Source organism: Bos indicus x Bos taurus, chromosome 14, assembly GCF_003369695.1.
Source record: "Bos indicus x Bos taurus breed Angus x Brahman F1 hybrid chromosome 14, Bos_hybrid_MaternalHap_v2.0, whole genome shotgun sequence".
Classification (NCBI taxonomy): Eukaryota; Metazoa; Chordata; class Mammalia; order Artiodactyla; family Bovidae; genus Bos; species Bos indicus x Bos taurus.
In genome coordinates this window covers 61,688,719-61,701,773 of record NC_040089.1, presented here as the reverse complement: position 1 = coordinate 61,701,773, position 13,055 = coordinate 61,688,719, and the positions used below count along the sequence as shown (strand labels likewise).

Here is a 13,055-nt window from a genome sequence, read left to right as displayed (position 1 = left end):
TTAATGTGTTACTAGAAACATCATGTTTTTTTAAAAAAAAAGTTGAGACCACGCAAGTACTTCATTTTCCCACAAGAGGGCACTCTGGTGCCGTTGAAAAGCTAACAGTCTCTCCCCACTCCCCTTCACTGCCCCTCAGGTTAGTTGTGAAATACAGTTTAGAGAAGCCCATTCTGATTTGTTATATTTTGTTGCAAGTATTTATTCATGTAAAGTTCTCAGAAAATGTTAGATGACTCATACTCATTTTGTGACTTAATCCAGCCTTGTGTGTGTGTGTGTGTGTGTGTGTGTGTGTGTGTGTGTGTGTGTGTAGAACCCAGACACCTTTCCGGTGCCAGCCAGTGACAGAGTTTTCACCAAAAACATGAAAAAAATAAGGATGTCTGTGTGTGCCTGTGTAATCACTTACTTAGCAGACAGTCACTGAGCACATACCAGGCACCAGGCATTGTTTTAGGTACAGGGCATATGCCTAAATGATGCTGGGCGGTGAAAAGGCACAGTGCCTGCCTTGGTGGGCCTAAGAGTCATCTGGTGGCAGCCTTAATTGACAAAGTATAAACTTGGCAACCCCAAATAAGAAAGAGGTATTTTACTGATCTATGAAGTCCAAATTCTGAAAACAGTTAAGGATATTGGTCCAAAAAAGTCAACCTGTTATTTCTGTCAGTGGGTACAGAATAGACTAATTTTTTTTTAATATAAATTTATTTATTTTAATTGGAGGCTAATTACTTTACAATATTGTATTGGTTTTGCCATACATCGACATGAATCCGCCACGGGTGTACACGTGTTCCCCATCCTGAACCCCCCTCCCACTTCCCTCTCTGTACCATCCCTCTGGGTCATCCCAGTGCACCAGCCCCAAGCATCCTGTATCCTGCATCGAACCTGGACTGGTGATTCGTTTCACATGTGATACTATACATGTCATTCTCCCAAACCATCCCACCCTCGCCCTCTCCCACAGAGTCCAAAAGACTGTTCTATACATCTGTGTCTATTTTTTTCCTTTTTTTTTTTTTCCAGATCTGACCACATGGTTGGTCTGGTTCAGCACTATCCAAGAGATTTTCCTATGGTGATGGACATTCTGTGTCTCTGCTACCCAGTGTGCCCTCTATCACAGGTGGCCACAGGTCACTTAAAGTGTGGCTGGGGTGACTGAGGGACTGCCCTTGTAGTCTTATTTGAATTTAGTTAATGTGCACAGCTACAGGTGATAGTGGCTAGCGCACTGTGTCAGGTTGGACACTGGAGCAATGAGCTGTTCTGCCCTTGCTGTTCTAACATGCTGCATGTCTGGTGGCTCTCTTTGTCTCTTAACTGGCAGAGCCAGCCCAGCTTCTTTTCACTCTGATTGCCAGACTTGATTTCCCAGGAGAGCAAAGGCTTGCTTTCTGGGTCATTGTTGATGGGCCTCAGATTGCTACACGAGACAGCTTTCTCTTTGATCACAAAAGACAGCTGCGTATACTTTGTGCCTTTCTGCGCACGATGGTAAACCAGTTGCAATATTGAAAGACCAAAAGCTGTTTCTGATGGGAAATATTGAATCAGCGGAATTGAAAACACAGCTGGGTGGCTCTAAAGGGAATGTAATTTCTCCTGTCAGTCAGCGCTCACTTAGCACTCATTGTGTGCAGAGCGGCTGCCATGCCAGGCTCTGGAGGGAGATTTTGAGGGGACATTCAGTACATGTTCTTGAAGGACATTATTTGTCTCTTGACTCTTTGAGGGATTTAAGAGGTTCATAAAAGTGAACAGCTCAGGTCTTCAGCAAGAAGTCTAGCAGTTTACAGGGTGGCCTTGGAAAGAGGCAAGTTGTGCACAGACATCTACCTTGTGTGCGGGTGGTTCTCACCAGGGATGTGTTGTCACAGATTTTGCCTCCTTCTTGAACCCAGTGGCAGGATAACTGGCCAAGGGAAGAAAGAGTGACATCCAAACTCAAACCTCCATACCCCCTTACCCCAGCCTCTCACACCCACCTCTGCTCTCTGTTCCTTGTCTCGCCCTTTGATCCAGGCACTCCAGCGTTTGGGGTTCCTCCTCCCCTTCTCCACCCCGGCCCTGCTCTCTTGACAGCCTCCTAGCCAGCCTTGTCCCCACCCTTGCTCAGCCTCAGTGCGCCCGAGCACTGCTGCTGGAGGAATGTCTGCTCACAGGTCTGAAGAGCTCACTTACCCAGGAACAATGTCCCTTTGTGCAAAATGGATGCTTTCCTTCTTTTTAATTTAGCTTCTCAGTGTGGGTTCTGAAAGCAGAATATTATTTTATTATTGTTTTATGTTTGTTTTCAACTTGACCAGAGTCTCTCTGATGGGGAATTTAGGCCATGGGTGCTGGTGAGGAATGCCCCAGCAGTCTGCGGTCTCTGCTGGCCTCTTGGAGCTGGACATCCCTGCCACATTCAGATCTGTGTGCTCTCTTCTTGTGTGGTCTTGGGCAGCCTGACATCCTGGGGTCTGAACCCATTTCTTTACCTGCAGAAGAGGGATAATTATAACAACACTCTAGGATTATTGTGAGAATTAAACCTCATGGTGTGTACCAACTTCCTAGTAAGGCACATGGCACAGAAGAGGGGTTTAACTTGTTAGCTGCTGTTTTTATTGTTAGTATTATTTTTTATGTTACCTGATGTTTCTTTCTTGTCTTTTCTACATCTCATGTGAATTGAAATCAGTTTTTCTCTAGCTACATATAGTTTGAAGGCAAATTCCCCCATTAAAAACTCACCAGGATCATATGACTGGAAATTCTATTCCAAGGCATAATCCCCAGAGAATTGTAAACACACACACACACACACACACACACACACACACACACACACACACACACACACACACACATATATATCCTTACAAAGCCTGTACATGAAAGTTCATAGCAGCATCATTTACAATAGCCAAAAAGTGGACACGACACATGTGCCCAGGAACTTATGATGGATGAGTGAATAAACTGTGGTACAGCCACACAATGGAATATTACTCAGCCGTAAAAGGAATGAAGTTCCAATCCACAACATGGATGACTCTTGAAAACATTATGCCAAGTGAAGGAAGCCAGACATAAAAGGTCATATATTTGTATGATTCCATTTATATGAAATGTCAGGAATAGGCAAAGCCAAAGATCCAGAAAGACTGATGGTTGGTAGAGACCAGGAAGAGGGAGGGATTTGGGAGTGACTACTAATTGTACCCAATTCTTTTAGGAGTGATAAAAATAGTCTGAGATTAGATAATGGTTATAGTGCATAGCTTTGTGAATATATCAAAACCCACTGATGTGGTGGCTCAGATGGTAAAGGATCGGCCTGCAGTGTGGGAGACCTGGGTTCAATCCCTGAGTTGGGAAGATTCCCTGAAGGGAATGGCAACCCACTCCAGTATTCTGACATGGAGAATTCCATGGGTAAAGGAGCCTGGCCGGCAGTCAATGAGGTCGCAAGAGTCAGACATGACTGAGGGACTAAGCACAGCACAGCACACTGAACTGGACATTTTAAAAGGATAAATTTTATGATCTATATTTATTTATATATTTATTTATATATAAATAAATATATATTTTTTCTAATATATATTTATTATTTCTAAATTTTAAAAGCCTGCCAGGTTTTTAAATTTTCAAATTACATACAAATTCCCTCAATTCTTTTCTTATATATTTATATCAATGTAGATAAAAAATTAATTTGAATTCCCCTTTATGAAAGATGTGGAGTTTTACACTTCAAGGTTTTACTCCTTTCGGTACTCTTGCTATTTATTCCAAGGTTTAATGGCCTTTTCTGTCAGTGTCTTTATTTTCGTGTTTTCCTTTGTTCCACTCATCTTGCAGTTGGACTTAGCTGCAGCAGGCTGCTGACCCCTCCCCCACTACCGGGTCGTCACACATCTGTTTCAGGGAACTCTGCTATTGCCAGTTGTCATGACAACAGTCAGCACTCCTTCCCAGCAGTGTCTGAGAAATAAGCTATGTGAGGATTAACTGGTCTGATGGTCTCTCTCTGCTGCTTTGGTACATGTCACTGACACTCCTCTACACTCTCTGTGGAGAATATAGATACACTCTCTATAGAGAATATCTCTAGTTCGTTCATTCACCAGGGGATTCCCTGGTCGCTCAGACAGTAGAGTCTGCCTACAATGCCAGAGACCTGGGTTCGATCCCTGGGTTGGGAAGATCCCCTGGAGAAGGAAATGGCAACCCCCTCCAGTATTCTTGCCTGAAAAATCCCATGGACAGAGGAGCCTGGCGGGCTACAGTCCATGGGGTCACAAAGAGTCAGGATACCACTGAGTGACTTCACATTCTTTCACTGGACGACCCTTCCCTGAAGGTACACTTTATGAGTTCCCTGAGGGCAGAATCCATTTCCTTCAGCAAATGTTGACTAGTTGTGAAAACCTGGCTGTGTCGAAGCAGTCTGGAGAAGGACCCTGCCCACCTGGAGCTGACCTGTTGGTGGTGGGGCGGCAACAAACACATCAAGTACAGCCTTGCACCTCTGACCTTGTGAGGTGATAAGAGAGTGACCTGGGCTGAGAAGGGGTGAAGAGAGCTGCTTTAAACAGGGTGGTGACTTGCCCTAGAAGATGCTGGGCCTGCATAGAACTAGGGGAAGACCATCCCTGGCTGGAGGAACAGCAGATGCAAAGGTCCAGGCGGGGAAGGCACTCAGAGGGTTCGAATAGCAAGGTCAACACAGCTTCTGACCTAGAGGGGGTGTCAACAATTTGAAGCCAGTAGGGTCTTACAGCCCACGGCAGAGAACCTAGATTGAGTTCTCATGGCAAGGGAACCCACCGTACGGTCTGATTGACATGTTTCAAGAATCCCCAGCAGGGCTCTTACTCATGTGTTTGTCACATTTATGGCCAGTGCTGGGTTCATCCAGTACCTGGATTTATTGAGAACTTTCTATGCCAGGAAGTATGTTGGACTTTGCACCCCAAAGCTGTCTACCCCGTCACTCTTTAAGAGTGCTTTGCGAACAGACTCAATGGTATCCTGCAAATGTCCATGGAGATCCAGGCAGAGTTTAGTAATTTGTGAACTTTACTATGAATTTCTGCCCCGATTTCTTCAAACTCCTAGTCATCATGTGTTTATAAAATTACTTGGCAGTTTAGACCCTATTGGATACATACCCAGCTAACTCATGGTATGGCAGTTCTTTGACAATAGCCAACATATGACAACAGAGCTCGTGGGGGTGGAGGACACTGGTTTCCTTCCCATTTTCCCAATATGTATGTCTCACTTCCACATTCATGATGAGGGCAAGTTGTCTTTTTGCTTCAATCCATTATGCCCTTTTACTGGGAAACAAGCAGCTATGATCTCTGTTCTTTAACATAATATAGAAATCTATCAGAGCGACTTCTCTGGTGGTCCAGTGGCTAAGACTCCACTTTCCCAATGCAGGGGGCCTGGGGTTCGATCCCTAGTCAAAGAACTAAGATCCCACATGCTGCAACTAAGAGCCAGCACAGCCAAGAAAATATTTTTTTAAAATAAATAAATCTATCATATAAATGGTTGCTACTCTAACCTCTATCTTGCCTCTGCCTCTTAAGTCATTTAAGGTATTCATCTGGCTCAGCTAATATTGCATTCCTAACTCTTTCAGGAAGTACTGCAACTTCAGAGAGGTGTGACCATTGGGAACAAGGAATTGATTGCTTGAGAATTGCTAGTGTTAGTTCTGGAATGGGGCCGTCTAATTAGGTACTTCAGTTGAAGGAAAGTGTGAGCTTTTCCCAAAGTGCTACAGATTTAAATTGGCTGTTTGCCCTTGCCTCAGAATTCCTTTTCTAAAATAAATGATTTGGAAGGCTCTTATCTTCAAACTCAGACACACAGCTTCAGTTCCTCCTCCCTGGAAAAGTTAACTCTCCAGTTTAGTCTCCCCAAACTCATCAAATCCCACATTGAAATTGTGAGGCCCCAATAACATTTATCAAGACTTCTCCATTTTTCCTTTTTTTTCCTCCTTCTTTGATAACTTTGTGTATCTTTCGTGCCTTATTTTGTTTGGTCACAATCTTTTAACATTCTGGTTCTCTTTTGATTGTTTTACCTTGGTAATTCTTCTGTTTATTCTGTTTTCCCTTATTCTCACTTCATTTCAGAACCCCTTTCCAATGAGCCTGCTTTTGCTCCTGTAAGGAACAGTTTGCATGTTGAAAGGCTCGCCTGAAATTTCATGATGCTAAGCAGCCCTTTCAAATCCTCTCCAAAAGTGAGGGGGATGAATGGTAAAATCATGCAGGGAGACAGTAGAGTAGTTGGGGGGATTCTTCAGAGAAACAGAACCAATAGGAAACTCTGAGAGGAGATTTATTATAATGAATTGGCTCACACAGTTATGGAGGCTGGAAAGTCCCAGATCTCCAGAGCTGATGTTGTAGTTTGAGTTTGGAGGCCAGACGCTGCAGTAGAATGAGGAAAAACTAATGTCGAAGCTCGAAGGCCATCAGGCAGGAGAACTCTGTCTGACTTGTGGGAGGTCAGCCTTTTGTTTTATTCAGGTCTTCAACTGATTGGATGAGGCCCACTCACATTAGGGAGGGCAGTCTGCTTTACCTGGGTCCACCCATTTAAATATTAATCTCATCCAAACACACCCACACAGAAACTCTCAGAATAAAGTTTGACTGTCATCTGGGTACCCAGTGATCCAGTCAAGACGATACATAAAATTAATCCACTATAAGCAGCTCTTCCTTTCTCAGTAACCACACAATCCTGGGTTTGGGGTTGTTTGTTGTTTGATGTATACAGAAGTTGAACCAAAATAAGAAGGACTGGAATGTCAGTCCAGAGCTGGAACATTATTTTTAAGTTTTGTACCATTCTGGTTTCACAAGCTCCTTATGTACCCTTTACCAGGTTGTGTACTTGCTCTTTTTACTGGTCTCTGTCTCCCATTCCTCACAGGAATTGTTCTAGATCTTCCCATTTTCCAAGGTTGCTTCCCAGCTCCTGCCCCTTTGAGCTCTGCTTAAGATCTGGCCTGTCCTTTCACAGATGGGTGAAACCGAGACTCAGGTCCATTGCTCTGCCTAAGGCCACATGGCCACTGAACAGTCAAGCTGAAATTTAGTGGCCTCCTTAGTCCCAAGAGCCTGCTGGGTGGGAGGCATCATGCTAAATGTTAAACGTCCTTGCTTTTTCAACACCTCTGGACTTCTCTCTGCCTTTGTCCTTCCCATTTCTGGAAAGGTATGTCCTGTTTCAACCAGTATCTCCCTGCCCCTGCTACCTACAATACTCGGCTCGATCTTACTGTCCAGTCACTTTGAGCTTCTAATTTTTTTTTCTTGTTTATTTTTCACCTTTGTCTTATATAAGCATAATTCTGTCCTCTTTACAAAAAACTTTCCCTTAACCCTATGTCCTTCTAAAGCTACTAGCGATCTCTCCTTTTTCTTTTACTCTCCATTTTATTATTATTATTCCAGATAAGCCCTCAGTCTGCCCAACCATGGAAAACTATTCCTGGCAAAGTCATCGAGAACATCCTGTTTCATCAGATGTAGTGGCTGCTCTGCTTGAGTCCACAGCATTTGTCTCCACTGACCACTTCTTCCAGAAACTCTCATTTCTCTTTTCTTGCTCTCTTTTCCTCATTTTCTGCCCAGCCCTTCCCTCGATGGTTCTCTCAATTGGTTGTGCATCAGAATCACCTGGAGGGCTTGTTAGGTCACAGGTTGTTGGCCCCAACCCAGAGCTTCTGACTCCGCAGTTCTAGGATGGGGTCTAAGGTTTGGCATCTAATGAATTCAGGTGATGCTGATGGATTCCAGGTGCTCCAGAAACCACACTTTGATGCTGACTTTGCTGGTTTTTCAGAATGTTCTCTCTTTCTGAGCTCTTCTTAGTGTCATTCATTTGAGATGGTTGGATGGCGTTACTGATTCAATGGACATGAACTTTGGCAAACTGTGGGAGGTAGTGAGGAATAGGGAAGACTGGTGTGCTGCAATCCACGGGGTCACAAAGAGCTGGACACGACTTGGCAACTGAATAACAAAATACATCTCATAGATTCTGAATCATCTATTTCTGAAATTCCGTCTCTCATTCCCACTTCTCTCCAGTCTGGCAGGGAGATGTCCTTTAAGATTGTCTCCAGAATTTCGTGAAACAGGCACTTTTGGCATTTGGGATGTAGCAGTTCTCTCGGGGGAGCCTGGTGGGCTGCCGTCCATTGGGTCGCACAAAGTCGGACACAACTGAAGCGACTTAGCAGCAGTAGCAGCAGCCACTGGAACAACCACAACAAACATTTCGTAGCTGTGTGAACTTAGGCAACGTAATGAACCTCTCTAGGTCTCCATTTCTCTGATCCGTGAAAAGAAGTTAAGAACTGCTTCACAAGGTTATTGTGGAGACTAGCAGTGAGAAACACTGAGCTCTTTTCTCTGACACAGATGGGGCACTCAGCAAATAACAGCTCTCTCTATGGGCCTGATCATCTCTACCTCATATCACTGCAGCTGCCCACTTCCTGCTCACACAGTCTTGGTGCTCCAACCCTTGCTCATACTGCTACAAAAGTAGCTTCTGAGAAGCAGGGTTTAAAACGCAGAGATCACTTTCTCCTTGGGCATCTTCATGTGTCTCCATCACACATACAATAAACCTCAAGTCCTTAGCCTATGCTGCTGCTGCTGCTAAGTCAATTCAGTCGTGTCCGACTCTGTGCGACCCCACAGACGGCAGCCCACCAGGCTCCCCTGCCCCTGGGATTCTCCAGGCAAGAACACTGGAGTGGATTGCCGTTTCCTTCTCCAATGCATGAAAGTAAAAAGTGAAAGTGAAGTCGCTCAGTTGTGTCCGACTCTTAGCGACCCCATGGACTGCAGCCTACCAGATTCCTCCATCCATGGGATTTTCCAGGCAAGAGTACTGGAGTGGGGTGCCATTGCCTTCTCCTCCTTAGCCTATGAGTAGCCTACATATCACACAATCTCGCCAAGTGAGGTTCAGGAGGCTTCTTCTGGGTTCTAAAGTACCTCATTCCTTTGTAACTTAATGAGGGAAATGCTAATGCTAATGCTAAGTCACTTCAGTCGTGTCCGACTCTGTGCGACCCCATAGATGGCAGCCCACCAGGCTCCCCCATCCCTGGGATTCTCCAGGCAAGAACACTGGAGTGGGTTGCCATTTCCTTCTCCAATGCAGGAAAGTGAAAAGTGAAAGGGAAGTCGCTCAGTTGTGTCTGACTTTTAGCGACCCCATGGACTGCAGCCTACCAGACTCCTCCGTCCATGGGATTTTCCAGGCAAGAGTACTGGAGTGGGGTGCCATTGCCTTCTCCAATGAGGGAAATAGTCACTATTAATAATAAATGACCTGGCAGAAATTTCTTTAAGCCTAGATTTCCTATTGCAAAATATCAGCAAGAGACACTTAAAATCATGAGGGTTGTAGGTCTGTCAATAAAGGATCAGGAAGTCATATAGAAGGAATAATTCAGAAGGTGAATTTTTTGAAGTTGTGTCTAGGCTAGCCACACAATTTGTTGTGTAACACTATAGGGATATGTATCTATGAAACCTTATAAATTGTGTTAATCACATAGAATATGAGCTTAATAAGAGAAATATCTGAGCTGAACACACATGACATGCATTTAAACAAGGAGACTTCACTGCCCCTCCTCCTGCTGCTTTTCCTGATCCCAGGGGGCTCACTTTACTTGTCCTCTTTGGAAGCTATATTAGTTGTGGCTACATCTACTGTAGTGCAAGACTTGTAACTGGGCCCTGGAAGAGCCTCAGTGTAAGGGGGAGAATGAGGCACTAACAAAATCTTGTTCCAGTATGCCTGGAGCCAAATTAATTTAAATCTGTCATCCCTTTTTTTCACAAAAGGGAACACACAAAATAATCCATAATCCCACATATCTGTGTTGTTTTTGTAAAACATCACATTACCACCTCAGTGGCCATCAACAAAGGAATAAAGAAGAATATTCCACTGTGTATATGCATATACATACACACACAATTGAATATTATCCAGCCATAAAAAGAATGAAATCTTGCCATTTGTGATACGGTGGATGAATCTAGAGGGTGTTATGCCAACTGAAGTAAGTTCTGTATGGTCTCACTAACATGTGGAATCTAAGAAACAAAACAGGGACCTCCCTGGTGGTCCAGTGGTAAAGAATCTGCCTTCCAGTGCAGGGGACATGGGTTAGATCCCCTGCTGGGGAACTAAGATCCCACATGCCCCAGGGCAACTAGGCCTACGTGCTGCAGCTACTGAGCTTGCGCACTCCAGAGCCTGCTCACCACAACTGGAGCAAAGCCCGAGAGCGGCAACGGAAACCCCACGAGCTGCAGCCAAGATCCTGATGCTGCAACCAACACAGCCAAATAAATAAATACATATTTTTAAAGTAGTAAAAATAAAAAGGGACTTCCCTCGGGGTGCAGTGGACAAGCATCCACCTGCCAGTGCAGGGAACATGGATAAAGACATGATCTGATCTGGGAAGATTCCACGTGTCACAGAGCAGCTAAGCTCCTGTGCCGCAACTGCTGAGCCCACATGCTACAGCTACTGGAGCGCAGGTGTCTAGAGCCTGTGCTCCACAGCCAGAGGAGCCACCGCAACGAGAAGGCCTTGCATTGCAACCAAGAGTAGCCCCTGCTTACCACCACTAGAGAAAGCCCTGCACACAGCAACCAAAAATAAAATTTTTTAAAAACAGTAAAAAAAAATTAACAAAATAGAAACAGAGTCATAGATACAGAAAACAAGTGGTTGCCCTCAACAGCCTGGGAAATCTTTTCCTGGTCTGAGGGTATAAATATCTGACCCATACTCACGATTTTCCTATGCTCTGAATTTTCTCAGGGCCTAGGCTTTTAAAACTAAAAACAGACTCTTTTCTCCCTCCTTCCATCATGGTATTTTTAAATTTACAAAATAGTCTAGATGCCTAAGGGGGGCAAAATCCAAGAGGATATATATGTGTATGTTGCAACGGAGGGCAGCGGTGGGTGGGGGAAGGCAGTGGTGTTGGTGAAGGGGACGAGGCAGATAGAAGAAAAACAAACAACAAAGAAAACAGTATCATTTACTATTTTAAGCCTTGCATCCATTTTAAAACTTCAGCCTTTTTAGAGATGCTTGTGATAAACTTTCATAATATTTCAAGGAGGACATGGGTAAAACTCACAATATTTGAAATTTTAAAGCTTTGACCTGTTATGATCTGTCAAAAAGATAGAGCCACTTTCAAATCCAATAAATACTCTTCAATTGCTTCAGCCATTTAAGAAATATTTTCAGAGCCTACAGTGTTGCAGGGTCTAGGTGCTAGAATATAGCAGTGTGCAAAGAAGAAAGAAATCCCTGCCCTCGAGGATTTTACTTTCTAGAAGGGGAAAACAGACAACCAAGAAATCAAGTAAAACAGAATGTAAGAAGATGATAAACACAATGGAGAGGAATAAAGCTGGAGATGTGGGGGAGAGTTGCAGTTTTAAACGGAATATCAGTGCTCCTTAGTATTTTTGTTTGTTGTTTAATAAGAATGAGGGGCAGGTTCTGACGGCGGGGAGGAGGCCCCCTCCTTGTCAGGGCTGAGCGGGTCTCACAGGACCACGAAGACCCAGCACAGGAGCATCTTTGAGATGTAGCGGTCCTTGTTGACTGGCTTGGACTTCTTCTTGCCCTTGTCACCCTTGGAAACCTCGGCCCACCTCTCCTTCGCGTCTCCAGCACCGTGTTGCAGTGCCCGTCGGAGGCCTTCACAGCGTCCAGGAGCTTCCTGTTGTTGCGGCAGTTGATGGGCACCGGGGTCTTGTTCTGGACCGGCTACGTGAGCACGGAGAGTGGCCTCAAGTTAACCTTCTCCTCCTCCCGCGTCTGCAGCTTCTCTGGGATCATCTCACTCCTGGGTTTCTTGTGAAGGCCCATGGTGGTGGTGGCGGCGGCTATGCTCTCAGGTCACTTCTGTCTCTTCTTTTTCCTCAGCCTCTTGACTGCCTATTTCAGACTTTGATTTCTAAAGGGGAGGAGGCTGGGTGGCTCCCAGGCTCCATCCTTTCCTCAGAGCAGAGCAGAGTGGGGACAATGTGGTGCCTGCCATGGGGGTCTGGCTAGTCTCCATGCACCAGAATCCCCAGGGTTCAGAAGGGCAGTGAGAGGGGGCTCAGCTCTTTGGGAGGTGGTGAGGAGGATGGAGGCTTCTATCTGGGGAAGAGACTCGAGAATACTCTATAGTAAGTAAAGTCGTTCAGTCCTGTCCGACTCTTTGTGACCCCATGGACTGTAGCCTACCAGACTCCTCCCTCCATGGGATTCTCCAGGCAAGAGTACTGGAGTGGGTTGCCATTTCCTTCCCCAGGGGATCTTCCTGACCCAGGGATCGAACCTGGGTCTCCTGCATTCCAGGCAGACGCTTTAACCTCTGAGCCACCAGGGAAGCCCCTGAGATACTCTGGAAGCATCAAGAAATCTCAACTTATCCCGCTCTTGGAGAGCATCTCCTGTTGTTATGGAGAGGGCTGGTTTTCTCAGGTTCTTTGCCATGTGGGACCTGTTGTTGTGTGTTAGTCCCTCAGTCATGTCTGACTATTTGTGACCCCATGGACTGTAGCCTTCCAGGCTCCTCTGTACATGGGATTTTCCAGGCAAGAATACTGAAGTGGGTAGCCATTCCCTTCTCCAGGGCATCCTCCCAATCCAAGAATGGAACCTGGGTTTCCTGCATTGCAGGCTGATTCTTTACGGTCTGAGCCACAAGGGAAGCCCTCTGTTGTCTTGGGTTAACCAATTGTCCCGAGTCTTCTCAGGACTCCTAGAAGGCTCCTAGGAGTTTTGAGAATTGGATGGAAAAAAACAGAAAACAAAATCAGATAGTTAGGGCTCCCCTGACAGTAGGGGGCTCCAGTTATCCATATGTCAAAAATCAATGTTTTCATTGTAGATTTGTTTTGGTAACATTATTGGATGTAGAGTTTAAGATACATGCTTAAATATCTTTTACAAAGGATATCTTT

General features: G+C 45.0%; 1 non-coding gene and 1 pseudogene across 1 annotated transcript; both read right to left on the bottom strand.

The window, feature by feature from the left end:
• Positions 1–11,336: 11,336 nt before the first annotated feature.
• LOC113903969 lies at positions 11,337–12,009 on the bottom strand (annotated as a pseudogene).
• Positions 12,010–12,405: 396 nt separating this feature from the next.
• TRNAS-GGA lies at positions 12,406–12,478 on the bottom strand. The gene has a single exon. It is a non-coding gene; the product is annotated as a tRNA-Ser (tRNA).
• Positions 12,479–13,055: the final 577 nt, after the last annotated feature.